Source organism: Eublepharis macularius, chromosome 11, assembly GCF_028583425.1.
Source record: "Eublepharis macularius isolate TG4126 chromosome 11, MPM_Emac_v1.0, whole genome shotgun sequence".
NCBI classification, from domain to species: Eukaryota; Metazoa; Chordata; class Lepidosauria; order Squamata; family Eublepharidae; genus Eublepharis; species Eublepharis macularius.
The window spans coordinates 37,949,150-37,972,287 of record NC_072800.1 but is presented as its reverse complement, the minus strand read 5'-3'; the positions used below and the strand labels follow the sequence as shown (position 1 = coordinate 37,972,287).

At 41.2% G+C, this 23,138-nt stretch overlaps 1 pseudogene; it reads left to right on the top strand.

Annotated features, from left to right (window-relative positions):
• Positions 1 to 21,399: 21,399 nt before the first annotated feature.
• LOC129337324 (ubiquitin-associated domain-containing protein 1-like) lies at positions 21,400 to 22,185 on the top strand (annotated as a pseudogene).
• Positions 22,186 to 23,138: the final 953 nt, after the last annotated feature.

The following is a 23,138-nucleotide window of genomic DNA, read 5'->3' as shown; positions in this document are numbered from 1 at the left end:
CCCAGAAGCGGTAGAGACACCCATCACCAGCCACACCCACTTGGGAGCTGCACCCAGGCCAAGCACAGAGCTGGGCTTCATCCCCATGCTGACCCAAGCTTCAAGGAGGGGAAGAAAGGTAGGAACCCTCCAGCCCAGTTTGCACGACCCCCCAGCCACTGAGGGTGGGCTTAGGGGCTGGAGGGGGTGGGGGTCAAGGTTTTCACCAAGTGTTAGCCCAGGTGTTGGTGAGCATCCTGGGGTAGGGCACAGGAAAGTGGGGTTGGGGGTAAGGAAGAAGAGAAAGGGCTCCAGAACTCAGATGAGGGCTGATTTTCTCTCTTCTTTAGATTCTAGGCCCCTCCTTTCCAATTGCTTATACTTGCTGTCTGCTATTGATTATAGTTAGTACGAATCTGTGAGTTACCTGTTTTTTGAATTTTAAAAAATTGCTTATTTAGGAAGCTCAGGGAGATAAATCCATATTTGATAAAATATGCTATTGCCGTTGCCATCCTAAACTGTTACACCTTCCTAAGCCCCTTCACTTGGGACTTAGAAGGATATAACTCTGCTTAGGATTCTACTGTTTGTGAGCATGTCTAACTTTCCATTTCATGTGCTGGGTGCTGTTTTTAGGAGGAGACACATGTTAATTCTCTGGAGCACTTTTTGATATCCAGGAGCTGCCAAGGTACATGAAGATTAAAGATAATCCATAGACCCATGGACTGACAATGATCCTGAAGGTCGTCTAGTGCAATCTTCAGAGACTGGATCCACTAGATTCAGATTACAGCATGCTAGATGAAGAGAGGGGGGGAGCAAGCAAGGAGAATCCTGGCAGGCATGGCCCTGCCATAGCTCAAGCAAATGGAGTAGGCTTGTATATTGCAGACGCATACACGTCTCATCTCTCCCGACTCTGCATTACTGGCCGAGGTCACCTATCAATTCAAATATCATATGTTATACATAACATACTAATCGCTCGAAGTAGGATAGAGAAAGCAGACAGTGAACAAACAGCTGCTTTGTTGGTGTCTGTAAGGCCCATTGCATAAACTAAAAAAAATGGGGACCATGAATACACAGAAGAAAAGCTTGGATGAAGTTGGAGTTTTGCTTGCCGTTTTCGCGGCAGCAGTTTTCACGGTTCAGCTGTGACTCACAATGCTCTAACTAAATCCAAAACTCTTAAGTCGATGGCCTTTCTTCCGGTGGGCAGAATGTGCTTTCAAACAAGAACGTGTTTTTAAAAACATGGCTGCACTGTTCTTTCTTCCTCGTATGCATAACCATCCTTTGCGGAGAATTGGTAACATCAAGGTGGCCTCCTATGGGAGATTCATTTTAAAACTTTTTATTCTGCTGCTGCTATAGAAGTCTTCCCACAAAATGTTATTTTTCATTTTGTGCCTGTGTGCATGAACTACCACTGATTTACTGGTTTGTACAAAAGCACAAAGCCATAATTTCCTTTTTATTGAGCTCCCTGGGAGTAGCCATCACTCTCTCAAAATGTAGATGGCCATCTCTCCTTCTTATTCATCCTGAAAGGACGGAGGCAAGCAAGCTACTCAGGTTAAGCAAATAAACAGCCTCTTATTACAGCATGATCTATGGGCAGTGTTAACTAACTACAGTAACTTAGCAATCTTAGGCACAGCCTTGGCCAACTGTTGTTTCAGAAAGACTTCAAGAACATGTATCATTAAGATGAGTGGGTTCTGTCATCCAGACAGTAGTAATATACTTACAGCACACAGAGAAGAGAAAATGTTGGCCTGCAAAATACCTCTAGTCATAGTGTTGCAGTGCATTTGCTTGAAATATTGCAATTAAGTTATTCAGTTTGTTTGGTGCTATACTTTATCTTACTATTTTTCCCACAAGACTTTGTTTCCTGCATCCTCACTATTCATTGCTGCATCTTTTCATATCTTCAAGGTTGGAATATTACCATTCCATTGCTGGGACCCCATTTTTGTATTGCAACAGGATACAAGCATGTCCTACCATTCTGTTGGACAAAGGGGACATCTCAGTTTTATTAGACACAGTAGTTAATTATTCAGTTGCTTTGATTTCTGTTGTTCTCCACTGAACTTTCTTTCCAATCAAAAATCTGGGCTAGGAAGGAAGAATCAGGAACAGTTGTAGACTTGGGCAAACTTGTTACATCCAACCATCTACCAGTTTAAATCCAGTGTAAACTGATGGGCGCTCTGTATGTGTTGGGTCTTTTACATATGTAAATAGTCACTCATTTTTGCAGTCATTAAGGGATGACCATGCTTGTGTGAGCTCACCCTGGCAAATCATAGTTTTCAAAAAGATCTGAGCTCAGTCTCCACTTTTTGTTACTGTGTACTAAATACACATTGCTAACTGTCCTTGTTAGGTATGCTACTGCGCTGCAGCCAGCCTGATTAGACTTTTGCCTAGAGTTGCCAGATGTCTGCTAAGAGTAGGGATCCCCTGCTGGTGCTCCCCATCTCCCACCAGTGCTCACTAGAGCAGTGGAGGAACAAATGGTAGGAAAAAGTATTGAGCAACACCATGACATCATTTCTGGCTAGGAACACTCTAGGAATTTTCCCAGTCTCTATGGGTTTTACTATAGAGTTTCAGGAAAATCCTAAAGTATCATAAATTGCAATGATGCCACTTCAGGTTACTCAGCCAGATGTAATGTCATGGTGTTGCATGACACCATTTCACCAGATGTCCACCCCTCCAGTCTCCACTGGTTGTCAACACTGTGCTAGAAACCATACTTTTGCCTCTAAAGGTAGTATCAGCTTCTAACAAAGAGAGAGTTCAAATTTTCCATATTTATTTACATTTTAGCTGAGTTCTCCAGAAGTTGCTCAAAGCAGTATATGCCAACATTAATACAATCAATGAAGGAAGAAACTAATCAATACTGAGGTGTAAATTCATGTACTGAAGAGGATGCTGTTATTTGTGGTTTGGGGAGGTGGGACAGCACGAGGCGGGCTGTTGTAGCTGCTGGCACACCCGTTGCTGGCTGCCCGGCGGACCTTTGTTCCCTCCTTGGCTCCCGGGGCGTCCATTCCATCTTCTCCGGCTGACAGCGCTTGCCTGCGAAAAGAAAAAAGAAGAAGAAAACAGAGATTAATTATTGGGCTTTGAGACGCATATCATTGGTCTTCATTAGTTCAGATGATGCCATTGTGCAATTTGTATGGTTCAGCATTGAGTTTGCTGTGCATATATATGGAGTAGAATCTATAGAAAATTCTTGTTTAATATATTGCACTATGGCACTTGCACTTTCATAGAAAAATAAATTGTTATTGGTCTCTTTGGACCTTTGGTCCTGTTCGTCTAAAAAAATAAAGTGACAGAAAGCAGTAAAAGTGGCAGTATACAAACCAATAAAAACAACAGAATACGTAATCTGATGAAATGATGCATTAAAAACAGCCAGGAAAATTAAATAAACACAGAAGTCAACAGAACAACATCATCTAAAACCTGACAGATTAAAATAATTAATATTAGTGCAAAATAGAGTACAGCTCCTTTACAAAAACCTGCAAATAGAAAGAGGCTGGAGAACCACAAAGCCTTCTTCAGTCCACTCAACAGATCCACACTGCCTTTTCCCATTCCATTAATAGCTATGCCTAGCAATAAACTATGTGCTCTTGACTCAAGTAAGTGGATAAATGCATGGCCCATATATTTAAATAGCCAATATAAATCTAGCTTACGTTATTTAGAGTGCCACCCGCAGCAGTTGCTTCACATTAGGTGGCTCACATGTTATCAGAATTATCTGGCCGCATTTAATAAAACCGAGGTTCAATTTTGTAAATACTTTAGTAAGGATTAGCTAAATGTTTTCATAATAAAAAGACTATTAAATGTTTATGAGTTATAATAAATGAAGCTGACCTAGATAGGGTTGACAACTGACCAGAAAAAAATAGCCAGCCCTGCATTCCACAGCTACTTGAATCTGCAGAAATCAGCCCATGTGCTTTTTCATAGCATTGGAGATAAACATTGTGACTTGCCAGTGTCTTCAGATCAAGCTGATGTTATAAAAACAGGAGATGATAGGGGAAAAAATGGCAAATCTAGTTCAAGAGGTTGTGTTGTGTATAAACGCGTGTGTAAGAGAGAGATGGAGTCAACATGCCAGGCTCTGACATATTTCGATGCAGAGTGCAGAGACAAAAAAGGGGAGGGCAGCAATACTAAATTAAGGTTTGAAGAGGATGCCTGTGTCTTTAATAGCATATAAGATGGGAGAAATTCTGTAGGTGAAGACTTGGCATAGAAGCACTTGGCAAAGCCATTGCTTCAGAGACTCCAATATTTACCATTTTCTCACCATTCCACCACAGGACCCAATCCATCCCATAACCTTCCTGAAGACTAGGAAGTGCCAACATGCGTCAAGATTGACTGCCCACTTGCCCATATACAGGAGTCAAGAAGAGGATGGGCTTCCAGACTATTGCAGCATCTGACAGGCTGAGCAGTAAGAACCACTCATAAAAATGAAAAGTTGATTCAAGAAGAGCAAAAGCAAAGGCGAACACTTGAACTAGTAAAAATCAGGGGCAGAGAGGAGGAAGCAGTCCCTTTGGGTGGCAGGCCTTAAAGCCCATTGAATGAAGCAGCATTACACTGAAGCAGGCAATTTAACAGCACAGCATTGCTCCCAGAAGCACACACCCAATGCTCACCTGAAGATAGTGTTTCTTTTAAAGCACAGTAAATGTGGGCAAGCTGTCTTTCAAAAAAAAGTTGTCCACCATTGCTCACCTTTTCACTGAGGATTCCTGGTCAGTTTCCAAGAAAGTCAGTGTTCAGTGTATAAAACCATTGTTTTAGATATATAAGCATTCTAAGCCTGCCTGGAGCACAGCAACAACCAGTCAAAACAGCCTCATTATAACAGTGGCTTCAATTCAGAGCAGACATGAGCATGAGTAAACATCACTGAAACCAATGGCCCATAGCATGCTTAAATACACGCTAGATTGGGGTCACTTTCTGTATCTTTACTTCCTGATGTGCTGATAAGCATGTGCTCTTCATAACGCTTGTTTGCTTCTATAATGTGCTTATAATTCCTGCTGAGTTTTTAATGGCTGTATATAAACATTAAACAAAACCTTCATCTATTACTATTTTATCTGAATATCACACAGAGTAGCTTCCAATTCATTCAAATCCAACAGGCACAGTTCTGCAGAAAAGCTGCTGCTTATCAAACAAACAAACAAACAAACCACCATCAGAAAAACACTTGATCTGTTTTTAGCAGATCCCTAACCCACACTGGGAAATGAGATGCAAGAGGAACCACTCAGTCTGCAGAGATCACCATTCCAGGGATCAACAATGCAAAAACAAACACAAAATGCCAGCCCCAAGCACGAGCATTCAATTCACATCAGGATGAATTCTTACTGCAGTGCTAAACAACACCCAAAGGCGAGAAATGTAACACTATCCAGGCATTGGAAATGGATTATCAATAAACAAATCACTTTTAAAGCTTGGCTGTTTTTATTTTAGTTTGGAAGGGGAGGAATTTTCTTGCTACCTTAATTGCAGGTGGTACAAAAATCCTGAGGGCGGTCAACAGATGGAGGTTTTAAGTAACTGAGGAGATGGCTAGAAATGACCCCCAACCGAGGGGGAATGAATCAACAGTTAATGTTATCTGACTTGCAAAAGAGCAGAGAAACCTTTCCAGTCCAAACAATTGCTTGCATTACCTTGTTTTATTTGCATACAGTATGTAAAATGTTAATGTTTCACATTCCAAAAGAAGCTGCCTTATACTGTAGGTTCAACTGTCCACCTAGCTGAGTTTTATCTGGATTGTGGGTGGCTCCCCAAGGTTTCAAGGAGCGAAAGGTTTTTTCTAACATCTGAGATCTTTTACATGGCAATGAACCTGGGGCATCCTGCTTGCAATGCTTACGCTTTACCAATAAGTCACACCTGCTTCCCTTTCCTCACCTCTCCAAAATCCTACCACTACTATGTAGTATTGCAGTAACCATATATTAGATGCCATGTGGAACACAGAGGTTCTGTGTCTCACCATGTGGTAATTCTTCCGGATTGGTTTAAGAGGTCAACAGTATGTTGAGAGAGTCTCCGAACATGCAGGGGATGGCCTCCATTTTCTTCTTCAGCTCCTAAGTGATAGAACTCATAAAGTGGAATAAGGAAGCAAAAGTAACCAAAATCCACTTCTGGGGACCAAACAGAGATGGATGAATAAGCTCTTACTGGGGGTGGGGGGGAGCAACAAGGCCTGTTTGTTTAATGTTTTATAGCTGTCATTGTTCTATGGATTAGCAGTAAAGACAGATAAGAAGAAATATTTTAGGAGGTTTCAGTACTGGCAAAGCTTAAAGAATGTGAGAGTGGGAAGAGATCAAGAGGACATGTTGTCCAACTAGATGTCCAAGTAGTCCAGTCCAACTTCCATCCACACACACACGTCACACAGATACAGGCAGCACAAGCAGAGAAATACATGGATTACATAATGGTGTTTGCTAAACAACCCTCCAGATGGTCCACTCAAGTAAACAAAGCCACATGCATCAGAAAAAGGACAAAAGCACGTAAGTAGGTTTAGCAACTCCCAGGCAGGGTGGAGATCTCCCAGAATTACCAGTAATCTCCAGGCCACGGAGATCAATTACTCTGGAGGAAATGGCTGCTTTGGAGGGTGGACTTTATGGCATTATATCCTGCTGAGGTCCCTCCCCTTTTCAAACCCTGCCCTCCCCAGGCCCCACCCCCTCGAGTCTCCAGGAATATCCTGGCCCAGAGCCAGCAACCCTATAAGCTACCCTAGCTGGGTGGGGGGCAGATTTCCTCCAGACCTCCTAATGCAGCAAGACACTGGAATCTTGGCTGAGAAAGCAGGGGAAGATGTTTTGATGTATCTGCGTTTTAACTCAAGCATAAAAAACTGCTATCACAAGGCATTCATCGTTTCTGCCATCTCGCTTATAGATCCATTGCTCCCAATAGCTATTCCAGAGACAACATTTTGTTCTCCCAGAATGTTGTATCTGAGAGTTAAAGTCCTTCTGATTTCCAAACTAAAACTCCTGAATATCCAGTGTACAATATTATGTCAGCTGTCCTTTTTAGCCTAAAAGGACCGAACACCTGAGATTGCAGGGTGTCCTTGTAGGGACATATAGTACCATCAGTTTGGTCCAGACTTTGATTGTGTAATCACATCAGAGACTTTGAGCCATTGTTTTCTCTTCAGAAGACCCAAAAAGAATCAGATCAGCATGTTATTTACTTGAAACTGGCCATAAAACTGGACAAAAATACATTAGTGGAAAAATACTGGCCACATTGTCCTCTCTCTATTAGGATTGAATGCATGTATTTGAATATGATTTCACATATGCATACACACATCTTGATTAATTGGTGCCTGTGCCATATGTATTGTACCTTCTCATTTTAACTACCTCATCTATGCAAAATGCTTGATGTATGATTTATTAATATCTGTCAGAACCTCAAGCTGAATAATGATGGTAATGAAGATCCCACAGAGAGGGAAGCATATGAAGTGGTTCTTTTCTCCGCATTCAGAAAAATGTTTCATTACTAGCATGGACTTTTTTCTTTCTGCCTTGGTTAAGGAAACTGCTCTGCTTGAAGCAACCAATGTGACTCCACTGTATTTTAATTCTGCAGACATTTTAACATTGCCTTTGCACAATGCATTTGGGGACCTGTCAAAAGCTCGTGGAAGGAGGTCCAAAGTAGCAAGTGTGGGCTGTTCCCCTGGGCACAGGAAGCCTGTCAAAACAAAAGCATAGTAAGGAAAATATGTGCATTTTCTGCTGTCATTGTGAAGCTCATATTTTCAGCTGTATAATCGCATGGATTGGTATCAGTGCTCTGGGTTGCAACATAAAAAAACCCTGAGATATCAAGGTTACTTGGTGTCTACATTAATTTTCTTTCTACTGCTGAAAAGGGTTTAACTGTATGCCCAGGCACTGAAAAACATTCATTTCATTCCAACTGCACTTATTTACTGTATCAATTCTCTCACTATATGTAGACAGACTGCTGTAGTATGTACTGCTTTTGTACCTAATAATGGAGCTTATCTTTCAGCTATTCCTATTTTGGTTTATACCATGCCATGCTACACTAAGCTGTCTTGATTGGAAAATGTATACAATATACACAAGTACTGGGTCGGATCCAACCGGCTTTTCTGCTGATTAAAAAAAAGGAGATACCATCATCAACCACCCAGGGGACCTATGCTGAGAACCATGGGATCTGCATGTACAAAACCCTTGGAGGATGGACGTAGTAGCAAGGAGGGAAATTGGGTGAGATGAAGGAAAACACCGCCTGCATTTATTAAGCTTGCTCAGGAGGACCAAATGTGTGTATCCATAACTCCAATGTAAGATATAGAGGCTACAGAGTGGGTACTATGTGGATCAAGGCCAGGGTGCTAAGGATGGGAAACATCAACTTTTCCCTGGACTCTCACTACTATTTTATTTTATTTATATCCCGCCCTCCCCGTGAAAGTGGTTAGAATGGCTTACAGCAATAAAATACAAGGTACAAAGTTAAAACACCATAAAATACAGAAGAGCAATCACCACAATCCAGTATTCAGGCATTGTTAACAGATATAAAGACTACTATAAAAAGCTACAGGCACAGCTATGATACAGTGTTCAAGGCAGTAGGGGATAGGGTGTGGCAGCCAGAAGAGGAACAGATCACTGGCACTCAATTAAAGGTAGCCCTAGTAGAAAGACAGGTAAGGAAAGGTAAGAAAAAGGTCCTTCTAGTGTATCAGGGTAAATGGAGATGGTGACTGTTTCCGCATGTCCTTAAAGGGGCAGCCCACTCACCAAACGCGGGAAGCTTCTCCACTTCACTCCAGACAGCTAGGTTTTCAAAAAGGTTGCAAGCTGTTTGGCTTCCATTTTTTCAGCTCCTTTTCGGGAAAGTGTGGCTTAACCTTCCAGGTAATTCAGTTGCTGACCTAAAGTAGCAGTTATCCTGCAGAGGGATTTCAAAGAGATATTAGAAAGAGAGACTGCTGAATTGCAACTGATAATGAAGCTCAAGACAATGCATCCACCTGGATTGAATTGAGATCTAGGCTTCCTGTCTCATTACCAATGCAGATTTCTCCACACTCACCACGCCTTTGCATATCCCACCTAATCCAATCACGCCTGATACTGTCATTCACCAGCTATTGTCATTCAGCATCTGAAATCACGCCACTCAACAAGATATAAGGACAGATGGACTCACATTCTAGGTGTATCTGAAGAAGTGAGCTGGGACTCATGAAAGCTCATACCCTACCACACATTTTGTTAGTCTTATAGATGCTACTGGACTCTTGCTCCTCTCTACTGAAAGTAGCTAGGTTCAGTTAAAGAAAATAATAGGGTTGCCAACTGGCCTGGAGAAACATATCCTGTCCTTTTAAAAATAGAGGCTTAATGGGATCCGATTGATCAGGTGATGTTCTTTACCTCCACCCGGTGAAAAGTTTCAGTTTCCCATTTCCATGCATTACGCTTTTGCCTATTAAACCTCTCATTTACCTACTGATGTTGACGGTTTTGATAGGAGAAAGTGAAAGGGGACAACTGTTTCCAAACTCAGAAGTGACAGGTGATGTTTAGAAATCCCCCCAAATCTCTACAGTCTTCACCAAATTCAGCCTCTGTTAAAGAGGCAGGGCATTTGTCTCTAGCTGGCAACCTTAGGAAAAAAGGTGGTGGTGGGGAATAATCAGCCTACTCGAGCCCCTGAGAGATTACACAATACTGGAGAGGAAGATTGAAGGTTGTATGCAGTGAGGGTTTCCAATTTCAGATACTGGAATAAAATTTTCTCAGTCCTTAAGGTGCTACATTTTTGTTAAGTCTTCAAAGGGTTGGTTTTGCCAGAGACTGCTCAGCCAGAGTAAGGATAGCAACACAGTGCCAAAGAGACGGAATGGAGAGGATAAGACAGATTCTGTATCATAGTAGGGCTATGAGCTCTCTTGTTCCTCTACTGGGCTGTTTCCACATGTCTTACCTGCCTGCGGAACATCGTGCAAAAGACCTGGTAGACAGCGTCTTCTCATACGAAATTGCGCCAGGAAGACGCTGTTATCCGGGAGTTTTGTGCAATTTCGCATAAAACTCCTGGATAACAGGGTCTTCCTGGCACAATTTCGGGTGAGAAGACACTGTCTTCCGGATCTTTCATGCAATGTTCTGCAGGCAGATAAGACATGTGGAAACGGCCCTGGTGTCACAAACTCCCACAGCCTGTGCTACATATGGCATCAACTGTCCTTATGTGCTACAATAATTGCTCAGCCTATATCTTTTTAAATGAACAGCATTTTGGTTCACAAAGACTTCTTAAATCTCCAGTGCTGCTTCTTCAAAGTCTCCAAAGATGACTTCTTTCCCATTGTTTGCAGAAGCAATTGATATGTTTAATGTTTCTCAAATCATGTACTCAGGTGTATTAGGAACAATAATACAAACAAAGAGGCATCACAACATGTTTGGATTAATGTAAAGTCAGCAGAAAACAAGGCAGGTTCTTATTGAACGTGTGTGGGATGAGTTATGATAACAGAGAGAAAGCAGTGTTAACACTGCAACTAATATTAATTTTCAAATGCCGCAGGAGCGTTGCGTTCATTTTCACATTGATGGATGCTGCTTTCAGCATCAGTTCCTACACCTCATTTTGTGTGGGAGCTTGTTAGTGAAGGAAAAAATGTAGGACACAGCCTTGTTCACTGGGAAAAAATGGGGATTGCCAAGAAATGTCAGCAACAGGTACTTTTAAGTTCACCTTGAATCAACCTCAATCTTCTAAGAAGTTTGGACATCTCATCAACATCATTGTATATTTATAGATCCTGAAGTTGATAGCAACTCAGAAGTCACCACACTGCAGTTATGGACCTTGTCCTGCTCAACACCACAATCATCTATTAAAAAAAAATAAAGATGGTCATATAACAATTGGATGGGCCTTCAAGGTATTTTTTCCAAAGCACATTAATTCCAGAGGGGGAAAACGGCCATAAAGGCTATTCTCCTCTTTATCATCTAGAACAAAGGTTATTTGGCATCTGTACAACAATACAGGACACATAATGCAACCACCATGCATTTAGCTATCTTGTTCATGCATATGACATGGGGGAGCTTTACCCCCATGTTGCATTATATGTACTGCCAGCCCTGCTGCAGCACAAATAAGAATCGTTCCATTTTCAGGAAGTAGGATACTTTCTGAACACAAACTAGGTTTGCCAACTCTGACTTGGGAAATTCCTGGAGCCTGGGGAGGACAGAGTTTGGGCAGGGGAGGGAGGGCCACAGAGATGTGATGCTTATAGAGTTCCCAGCCTTCAGGTGGGTCCTGGAGATCTCCAGGAATTACAACTGACCTCCAAGTGATGGCTCCTTTAGGGGATATGGCTACTTTGGAGGCTGGACTCTATGGCATTATACCCCAGTGAGGTCCCTCCCCAACCCCTGCCCTCCCCACGCCTCCACCCCAGATCTCCAGAAACTTCCCGAACCAGAACTGGCAATAGGGTTGCCAGGTCCCTCTCGCTAGGAGGTAGGAAGAGCTGGCACTTACCTCATGCCACTCACGAGGATCCTGGGCAATCGGTGGACAAGGGGGCAAATCCTCCCTTTCCCGCCACTGGCAGGCATCTGGGAACCCTAGCTGGCAACCCTAAGTCTGTTGGAGAAGTGCTAAGAGTCTAGTTATTGTACGGCTGAAAAAGTAGTTTAGTCCACTTGTAGGGGGAGCTGTGGAGCATTCTCTAGTGTTTCAGGTTTGTTGAATGTTTTCTCTTGCAGTTCAATCTACCTCTTGCTAGGGGGGTTTTGTCTCTCTGCAGTGTGTCAGTAGTGCTTGTTCTCTGAAGGCCTCTCTGTTGCTGTCAGTTACTATCTTTTAAAAAAAACCCGTGGCAGTAAATTCATTAAAAGAAAATTCCAAAGCATGGATAGGATTATTTCCTGAACTCTGCCAACAGGTTCTGAGCCCAGTTCCTCGGATAAATTGCAAGAAAGCTACAACTGTGAGTTAGCAAGAGAAAGGAGGGGCACACCTAATCCAGAGGAAGATGGCAAACAGTGCAGACATTAAGTTTGCAGTGGCCAAACTGAATAACAGCAATTATCAGTTGTGGAAGTTCAAACTGGAAATGCCGCTGTGCAAAGATGACCTCTGAGATGTTTTAAGCACTATCAGACCAGCCAATGATGCTGCAAAATGGAACAAGAAAAACAGGCAAGTAAAGACAACTATAATAAGCCTATTATTTGAAGATAATCAGTTGATCCCCATAAGGATAGAAGAGACATCTAAAGGTATGTGGAATGCATGCCAGAAAGCGCATGAGCATCCAAACCTAAACAGCAAGCTATATCTGCTGCATAGACTATATAAAATGAGACTTGGCAGAGAGCAAGATATGCATGAACGTGTAAATGCCATGCTAGAAATTTTGGAACTGTTGTGTGGGCTTAGAGAAGCAATGAAAGACAATCAGATAGTGGCACTATAACTGTGCAGTCTTCCAGAGTCTTGTGATCCATTCATCAATGCCCTTGAGACTAAATCAGAAGCAGATCTAACACTTGAGTATGTTAAGGGCAAATTAATGGATTAGTATAATTGCAGAAAAGAACTGCAGACAGGCAAAGACACTGAAAAATCATAAGGTAGCTCTCAAGGTGAATGATGCGAAAAAGCATGTGACAGAAACCAGGGTATGTTACAGCTGCAAAAGAGCCAGACATCTGAAAATGAATTGTTCGATCTGGAAAGCTAAACAGAGAAAACAAATCACAGAATCACCCAAAGAAAGGGCTTAAAAAGCTGCAAGTGAATCTGTAGATGATGAATGGAATGGATGTCTAAAAGTTCACAGAGCAACACGTCTAGTGGATGGTACATTGATTCAGGCACTATAAGCCACATGACAAGCAACCAGGAATTCTTCACAGATCTTGATCTCAACTCATAGGAGATCTTCCTTGCAGATGGAAAAAATATCAATGCAGAAGGAAATGGGTATGGATTCTTAAAGCGCTATCAGCCATCTAAAGGAACATTTAAACTCCTTGTGAAAAATGTCCTCTATGTTCCAGAACTGGAAGGAAGCCTTCAGTCTGTGAAGCGCCTTACCAGTAATGGTCTTACAGTGAAATTTCTAAGAAACTAATGTGAGATTAACAAAAGGAAAGAGGTTATACGCAGAGGAATTGTAAAGGAGCATCTGTATAAGCTTACCCTACCAAATGAGGAGGTTAGAATCACTACACAAGTTTGTCACAGCAACTGTATTCACCTGTGGCACAGATGGGTAGGACGCAGACACCCGCAATCCATAAAGGAGCTTGAAAACCAAGGCTTAACCAAGGACATGAAGGTGATGTCACGTCAAACATATATGCAGTGTACATGCTGCATAAAATCAAAAGCTACACGTGGATTACTTCCTAAAGGCAGTGAAAGCAAGTCTACACATCCTCTACAGATAGTGCATAGTGACATTTGTGGACTCATGGGAACTGTTACACCAGGAGAAAACCAGGAGAAAACAAATCCTTGTTGACTTTCATCAATGACTATTCCAGGTACACTGTCATGTAGCTCATAAAACAAAAGACTGAAATGCTTGGGAAATTCCAAGAGTTTATGGCAGCAACCAGCAATAAGTTTCAAAGGAAGCCACAAACACTCCAAACAGACAATGGGGGGAGGGAGTATATTATTATTATTATTATTATTATTATTATTATTATTATTATTATTATTATTATTATTATTATATACCGCCCATCCCCAGGGGCTCTGGGCGGTGAACAATTAAAATCGATAAAAACAAAAACTAAAATCAATATACAAATAATAAAACAAATTAACAAGGTGCAGTGGTGGGGAGAACCTTCCCCACCCCAAAGGTGGGAGGCCGACATGGCACCGCCCCCTTCAATCACCAAATGCCTGGCGGAACAGCTCTGTCTTACAGGCCCGGCGGAACGATAATATGTCCCGCTGGGCCCGGGTTTCCATTGACAGAGCGTTCCACCAGGCTGGGGCCAGGACTGAAAAGGCCCTGGCCCTGGTTGAAGTGAGGCGGGCTTCCTTAGGGCCGGGGACCACAAGTAAATATATACAAGTAAAGAAGTGAAGCAGTACCTACAGGAACAGTGTTTAGAGCACCAAACAACTGTGCCATACACACCTGAACAAAAAGGAACAGCAGAAAAGAAGAACCACACCTTAGTTGAAATAGCCAGATGCAAGCTTCCAGATACTGGACTGCCAAATAAGAATTGGGGCAAAGCAATTATGACAGCAAATATCTACAAAACAGATTACCATCAAAAGCAATTGACAGCACTCCATACGAGTTACGGCATGGATCAAAGCCAAGCATGAAGCACATCAGAGTGTTCAAATGCAAAGCTTATGACTTCATTTCCAGTGAAAAACACTTAAAGCTGGACAATAGAGCCACAGAAGGAATATTACTAGGTTACAGTGATCTCTGTAAAGGGTTTAGAATTCTATTCCCAAAGACAGTCAAGGTTGCAATAAGTGGTACAGTATACTTTCAGGAGTCCCTAGGACTAAATCTGATGCAACCCTCAAAAGTTAAAGAAAACTCACTAACAAATGAGCATGAGACAGCAAGACCAAATGAAGTAGAAATGGAATTCAGCATAGACTTGTCAGGATTTCAAGAGAAAACAGGACCAAGCAAATTTACTACCCTTAGATGCTCAACCTGAGCAACTAAAGGCAAATCACCCCGCAGACTATCTTATATAACCAAAGCTGAGAAAATACCTGAGCCCTTGTCATGGGAAGATATCTCCGAGTTGCCTGAAAGTGAAGTCAGAAAATGGAGAGAGGCAGCAGCAGAAGAGATATAGTTACTTCATACAAGAATAAGACTTGGACTCTCACTAAATTGCCACCTGGGTGCAAAACTATAAGATGCAAATGAATATTCAAAATTAAATATAACCCGGAAGGGGGAACTGAAAGGTATAAGGCAAGGCTTGTTGCAAAAAGATATTCCCAAAAATATGCTGAGGATTTGAGACATTTGCTCCAGTAGTAAAGTACCTGACTACAAGAATCTTACTGGGCTTAGCAGCTGGAAAGGGAATGCCCGTCAAACAATTAGACATAAAAACCACCTTTTTGTATGGTGATATTTATATAGATATTGATATAGACCATCCACCTGGCTTTGAGGAATCAGAAGGCCAAACCTTTGTATGTAAGCTCCAAAAGAGTATTTATGGCCTAATGCAAGCAGCCAGAGTGTGGAATGAGAAATTAAATGAGGGACTCACCATTGAAGGATTTATGAGAGGCAAAGCAGATCCATGTTTGTATACCAGAAAACAAGATAACCAATGGAGATACATCCTGATTTATGTGGATGGCATAACAATTTGTTTTGAACAAGAAGGGGACTATGATAGGATAAGAGTCCAGTAGCACCTATAAAACTAACAAAATTAGTGGTAGGGTATGAGCTTTTGTGAGCCACAGCTCACTTTTTCAGATACAGCTAGAATGTATCTGAAGAAGTAAGCTGCGGCTTACGAAAGCTCATACCCTACCACTAATTTTGTTAGCCTTATAGGTGTTACTGGACTCTTGTTCTTTTCCACTGCTACAGACAGACTAACACTGCTACCCATCTTGATCTATGATAGGATAATAAACCAGTTGAATCAAAATTTTGAAGTGAAAGAACTGGGATACATTACATATTATCTTGTTATTCAGATGGAAAGAGCAGTTGATGGAACCTATCTCCTTAAAAGCAAAACATGACTGAGCTGCTGAAGCATTTTGGAATGAAAGATGCAAAAGAGGTAAAAACACCCATGGAAATAGGATACTTGAAAAATGATAGCAGTCAAGAAGCATTGTTAATAATAATATCATGAGGCAATTGTAAAACTATTGTATCTAGCCACAGTGTCTAGGTCAGCTTATGCTACAATAAAATTGGTTAGTCTTAAAGGTGCTACTGGACTCTTTTTAATTTTGCTACCACAGACTAACACGGCTAACTCCTCTGCATCTAGGTCAGGTATGTGTTGCTGTACGATTTCCTAGTCAGGTAGACTGGAATGCAGTGAAAAGAATGATACGGTATCTGAAGGGGACAAGCCAGTTGAAACTGCGACTACTAGCAACTGCAGATACAAAACTGAAAGCATATGTGGATGCTGACTGGGCTGGGGACACCACTGATCAGAAGTCCACCAGTGGACTGTTTCATTATGGAGAAGGCACCATTATCTGGACAAGCCAAAAACTGATTGTAGCACAGAAGCAGAATATGTTGCGGCTGCACAAGCATGCCAAGAGGCTATCTGGATTCACTAGTTAATCTTAGCCTTAGGACTGGATAGACCTGAACCAATAACAATCTTTGAGGACAAACAAGGGTATATAAAACTGCCACATACTGAAAAGGTCAACCCATGGTCTAAACAAATTGATGTGAAGTATCATCTTCTGCAGGATATGCAGAATCAAGGACTCATTAAGGTGCAGTATTTGCCAGCTGAAGAAACGACTGCTGCTCTCACAAAACCATTTCCTGGAGATAGCCATTGGACTCTTCTAGCAAAATTAAACATGGTGGAATAGCACAAATGCTGTCAAGAAGGGGTGTTGGAGAAGCGACAGCCTCCTAAGTGTCTAGTTACTTTAAATACTGCTGAAAAAGTAATTTAGTCCACTTGTACCCTAAGGGAAGCTGTGGAGCATTCTCTAGTGTTTAGAGTTTATTGAATGTTTTGTCTTGCAGTTCAAGCTACCTCTGCTGTTTGTCAGTATGTGTTAGTGCTTGTGTTCTGTTGCATTAATGGCCTGCAGTCAGTTATTGTCTTTTGCAAAAATCCTGTGGCACTAAATTCATAAAAAGCAAATTCCGAAGTGTGGATTGGATTGTTTCCTGAACTTTGCCAACAATGGCTGTTTTCACACTGTCTATAAATCGCCCAAGACAAACGGAAGGCTGCCGGCTTTCTTGCGCGATTTTTGACACCATCTGTTTACAAAACACCACAAACAGTGATTTACGGCGCTTTCTAATCGGATGGTGTTAAAAATCGTGCAAGGAAGCCGGCAGCCTTCCGTGAGTCTTGCACGATTTATAGACAGAGTGAAAACGGCCATAGTCCACCCTCCAAAGATGCCATTTCCATCAGGGGAGCTGATCTCTGCCATCTGAAGATCAGCTGTAAATCTGGGAAAATTCCAGGCCCCACCTGGAAGTTGGCACCTCTAACATACACATGCGCTCTACACACTTTGATATATAGTAGCAAAGAGGCTAAGCTATGAATCGGGAAGTAATGAGTTCTGACTTCACTTCAGCTGTAAACTCACTGGATGACTTTACCAAAGCCACTGGCTGTTTTCTGATGAAATCCCTTCACAAAACAGAATATGCCCACTTCCCCTTGCTGCTATAGCCTACTGAACCCCCAATTTCTTTCCTGGTCAGTGGACCTGAAGGAATAACACAAGAAGAAAAGAGGGGGTCTGCAGTGGGAGGAGACATCAGCAGATATTGTCCACCCCTTTTTGAAGATGGAAGTGCCCTTCCATCTTTGGATTAAAGTGGTAGGAGTGGTGGGCTCTCCTTCTTTGGAAGTTTCTAAGCAGAGGCTAGATGGCCATCTGACAGCAATGCTGATTCTCTGAACCTGGGCAAATCATGAGGGGAAGGGCAGAATGGGTTACATCAGTGCTAAGTTCTCGTGGCCCCTTCTTACACGCCCAGGTAATGCTGATCACCACTTTGGGTTCAGGTAGCCATTTTCCCTAGGCTAGTTTGGCTAGGGATCCTGGAGGTGTTTTGCCATCTTCTGGGCACAGAGCAGGGGTCACTGGGGGTGTGAGGGGGAGGTAGTTGTGAATTTCCTGCACTGTGCAAGGGGTTGGACTAGATAGCCCTCAAGGTATCTTCCAACCCTATGATTCTATATGGCAGAATTCAAACCACAATCAGCCCCAGCCACGGCATTCTAATACTAACCTACCATACAAGGTTGGTGCAAGAATAACAAGATAATTTATATGAAGAGTTTTCAACACTCTAAAACAATACATACATACATACATACATACATACATACATACATACATACATACATACATACATACATACATACATACATTCTACTATTCAGTTCTTCATGGAATTTAGTGCCGATGTCTGCCTTAAAAGAACAGATGCCTGCTTTATTATGTCTAAAACCAATTGATATAGGGAAGATGGATTGTACTTTTCTAGCTCTTACACCTACTTAATGAAATCACTGCAAGAGTGATGATTCTATATGAAGATATTTTATGATGGCTCCACTTCTGTTGGCACGTCACACAGACTGTTCGGCAAGAATGCAGCATCAAATACTGCAAGAGAAAGAAAAGCCATATTAGCTGTGAACCTAATGGATTGTTCCATACTAGACTAGATCAATCTAAAGAATGTCCTTTTCACTCAGAATGATCAAAGATATTTCAAACTTGGCTATCAGATTCTCTTTGTTAGATATTTGGAGATATCAGGGTAGATGGTTCCATTGATGGAAGTAGGGGGACTCCCAGGAACAACATTTCTGGGGGCATTTTAGCTGCAGCAGGAAGGGGGTGTTAATTTCTGTCAGCAAAAATCCTCCATGGATCCAAGATACTAGCAAATGATTGCATTTATTATATTGACAGTGCCACTCTAACATCCTTTTAAACCCATGAACTTCTGTGGACTTAGAAGGGTATAATTCTGCCTAGGATTGCAGAGTGAAAGACATAAACCATACTCATGGTCTTCATATATATCATATATATTTACTATATTAATTTATTTAAAATGTTTAAACCCCAACTCACCATATCTACGAGGCAGGCTGTAACAATAAAATGTGTGGGAGTTTGTGTGTTAATATCAAAATAACAGCAAAAATAGAAAAAAATTGTAAATAAGCACAATGTAAAATAGCACCATGTTTTTAAAATTATGGATAAAATAATTTAAAACAGCATTACGTTAAAAGCTGAGAAGGTATTAAACCCTAAAAATTTAGCATAAAACCAATTAAATCCTTTTTTTTAAAAAAAGGGATAAAAACAGAACTGCTCCACCAAGGAGGAGATCTAAAATAAACACCTGGAAAACGAACAGATAAAAAAGATCTTTGGCATCGAAAAACGTGTAAATACGGCGACAGATAAGCCTTTGTGAAGATGGATTTCCAGAACGTTGGCTCCCTTTCTGGTGCACACCTACATAGCCTCTGAAAGTGAGGGCACACGGAGCAGACTGATAGAGGAGGACACAATCAAGGTAGCCACTGGGTTAATGAATCTTTCTGATCAAACTGTGACACTAATGTGGCAATAGAATAGCATGTGGGTGGGAGCAGTTGAATAACATCTTATTATAAACTCAAGAGCTGATTTAGAAGTTCAACCAAGAGGAGAAAGAAAGAAAGAAAGAAAGAAAGAAAGAAAGAAAGAAAGAAAGAAAGAAAGAAAGAAAGAAAGAAAGAAAGAAAGAAAGAAAGAAAGCACTGCTATAGAAATAGATCTTACCCTTGAGTAAGAGGATATGAGTTTGAGGAATATGTAAGAGGATAATTTATAGCCTCCCAGAGGGAAATTAGAAGGGCTGCATCTTGGAGTTTTGGAGGGCCTCTAAGTCAGAACTCTTTAGAAGGGACTGTGGCTCTTCAAGATGATTGCTGCCCTCTGGGTACCTAATGTTCATCAGGGGTTTTTTTTTCTTGATGGCTGTTTTAATTTCGATGTTTTTAAGAATTATGTTTTGTACTGCTTTTGTTGATTTTACCCACCTCAGGCCCCAGTTATCTTGGAGAAAGGTGGGTGTATAAATGTTTAAAATAATAAAGTAAATAAGCATAGGGCCTCATTACACAAAAGAAAAACAGTGCCAGGATCCTGCTGTTATTTTATTAACATACTTCTCCAGATTTCTTCAGAATATTTATTAAATGGTTCAACATTAAAGAAATATAACCCATAACTTAATTTAAAATAAACCATCTGCCAAAGTTGTTCTGAACAGGCAGACTATCAAAGTCATCTTTCGTCAGGAGGGACTCTGATATGTCCCTCACGGCTATTATATAACATACACATTGAGACTTTGGTAATTATGGTGCAAGCAGATGTGACTATTGAAAAATATTGTGAATAAAATTGTTTTACATGCTGAAAATGTGGTGCTCTCTCTGTAGAACTCATTTCCTTCAGTGAAATGTTTCATAAATACTCTGGAGAAATTTGGGAAGGTTTCAGATTATAAACTTTATCAAGGGAAATTTGAATGATTGTTGATAAACCTGGATGAGACACCAAATCAGGAAGAGTAATGGTAACTGTTTCCAAGTGGAAAGAAAAGGTATCATATACCAAAGAATTTTGCTGTCTAAATATGCTCTTGTTTAGAAGAATATCTGGACCCTTTGAATTACTTGAATTTGTCTACAGTGTAACTTTCCGGAATAGTTATGATTGATAACCACAGTAAAAATGAAAATGTTATGAAAAATTATATTTTTCTTTCTAATACTACTTCTCTTAGTAGTGCTACAAAACATAACAAAAGTAAGAAATATAGCATTGCATGAATAGATTTATTTGGAAATAAACGACCCAAAGAAAAATTAGTTTAATGCAGCAGTAAGCAAGCGTACCCCACACGGAGGCCTGGAAGTCTGTGATGCAGGCCTCTATGGACAGTTTCCAGAAATAACATCTGTTGCAATATCAAACAATACAGTATAATCTTCCTGCTGGGAGCCTGGAATTCACTGAGGAAGCCGTATCAGAAAAGGCAGGAGGGTTGGATCAGCCAGAAAGCCTTTTTCTGGAGAAAGACTCCTTGCCCTGGAGAAAGGCTCTACCATCATTAGCTTTACTGAGTGGTGTTTGCTGTTGGGATGTCCTAAGCAGTTGCAGTGATTAGACAGGTGATTGGACGCTGCAATGCCCTCCTCAGGTTAAACCTGCAGGGACTGCTAAGGCTGCCATATTTGTGCAAGAGAAGATCTTTGCAGAGAAGGTACTTTGGCTTTGTATCTCTGTCCTGGATGGGGCCAAGTGACTGGAGGAGGTGGACGAGGACACAATGGCAGAGCAGTTCAAGGAATGATGCCTCAAGCATTCTGTGCCTGAGCCCAATCCAAAAAGTATAAAACGTTCTGAGAAGGTGCTGAGTGACATCTTAGAGGAAAACCAAGTCTCCTATCACACAGCAGAGCCCACAGCATGTCTCACCACAACATGAGGGATTTCAAGTCAGAACTTTGGAATATCTTAGTCACTCAATAGAAGTTGCCCAGAAATTGCTAGCATTAAATCCTGATGGAGTGGAACTTTTTAAGAAGGCAAATGCCATGTTAGACAAAGACAAGAATGACAAATTGGACAAGATCATCTCACACCAACTGACAGAAATAGGATTTCCAGAGAGTAGAGGAATCAGAGCCCTTCATTTAAGCTACGTGTCCATGCCTCAGGCCATGGAATGGCTAACTGAACATACAGGTGACTCCACAGTGATGCCCCTCTGCCAGGTCAGTTCTTGATTGAAAATTCAGCAGAAACCAATGCCTCTTCCAATCAAGCAGTTGCTGGGGTAGTCTTGAAGTGAACAGAAAAGAGTCGAAGAACAAACTGGCAGAAGTATTCAAGAAGATACTCAGGAAAAGAGAGTTTTGTGCTGATCCACAGGCCATTATTGTCTTGATGGAGATGGGCTTTGATGAGAGAGAAGAAGGACGGAAGCAGGGTGAATAACCACCAGCAAAATCCAGCATGTGAGTAGCTGCTGGGAGACCAAAAACCTACTCCAGAGGATTTAGATAAGGGAATTGACCCTTCCAGTCTCCTCTTCCAAGCCATCCTGGAGAACCTAGTGGTACAGCTGGCTCTAACAAACCCTAAAATGCTACTTGCCTTTGAAGATATGCTTGGAAACCCTTAAATATTGCTCAGTGGATAAATTATCCAGAAACTAGGTATGTTGTGTTTCAGATTTCTAGTATCTTCTAGTATCTAGTATCTTCCAGACACTGAACCACTCCAAACACTGGATCTGTCCATTATGCTACCTTTGGACTCATTCTTAGCTTTGCAATTTCTGAAGCACAGTAAGCACCAACTGTTGAATGAGACAGAGTGAGCAAAAACAGTGTTTGAACTATTTTGCCTTCTTCAAGTAGGTATGTTGAAAAAATGTTTTTAAGTTGTAGCTTACATGGTATGTGATTTTAGTGTTAGTTTAAGAGGGTTTGAACATTTGGGGAGGGGGGTTCCAAGTGTTTGTATAAAAACATAAAATATTTCCAAATATAGAAAGAAGCTTTTACAACCGTCTCAGAAGCTGACAACTTGCAAATTAACAACACAGTTTATGTCTTTAATTTTCAAGTTAGTAACATGTAGTGATCACTGATGCCACTTGTCTGGCCAACAGATAGGAGTGCCAGCAACTGGTTGGCAACCAGTGGGAGTCTGGGGGTGAGTGGGACATGGGGGTGCAGTAGGTCAATGGCATTATGTTACTTCCAGGGAAACCCAGAAATGACATCAGTCCACTCTGGGAATCACCATAAATTCAATTTCACTTTTTCTCCGTAAGTGATGTAATGCTGTCAGATGGCTGTAGAGAGAATGTCTAGCAACGTCTTTAAAATCTAGATTTCAAAGAATAGTATAACAGAGGTGGGCGCAATGGATCAGATCTTTTTTTGAGACAGAAAGGTCTGGTATAATTTCTGTCAGATTGGCATACTTCATATGACATCAAATTCCTTGAAAATAAAAGCTTATCAGCAACCCAGTAAAATGTAATATTAATTAAATTTATTTTTTTTAAAAATTAATCCCCTTTGTACATTCAAAATGGTTTGCAAAACTATGCAAAAATATCAGTTATATTAAAAAACAAAATCTTATCACCACAATAAAAGACAATCTAATCACTAAAGCAATTCATGCAACAG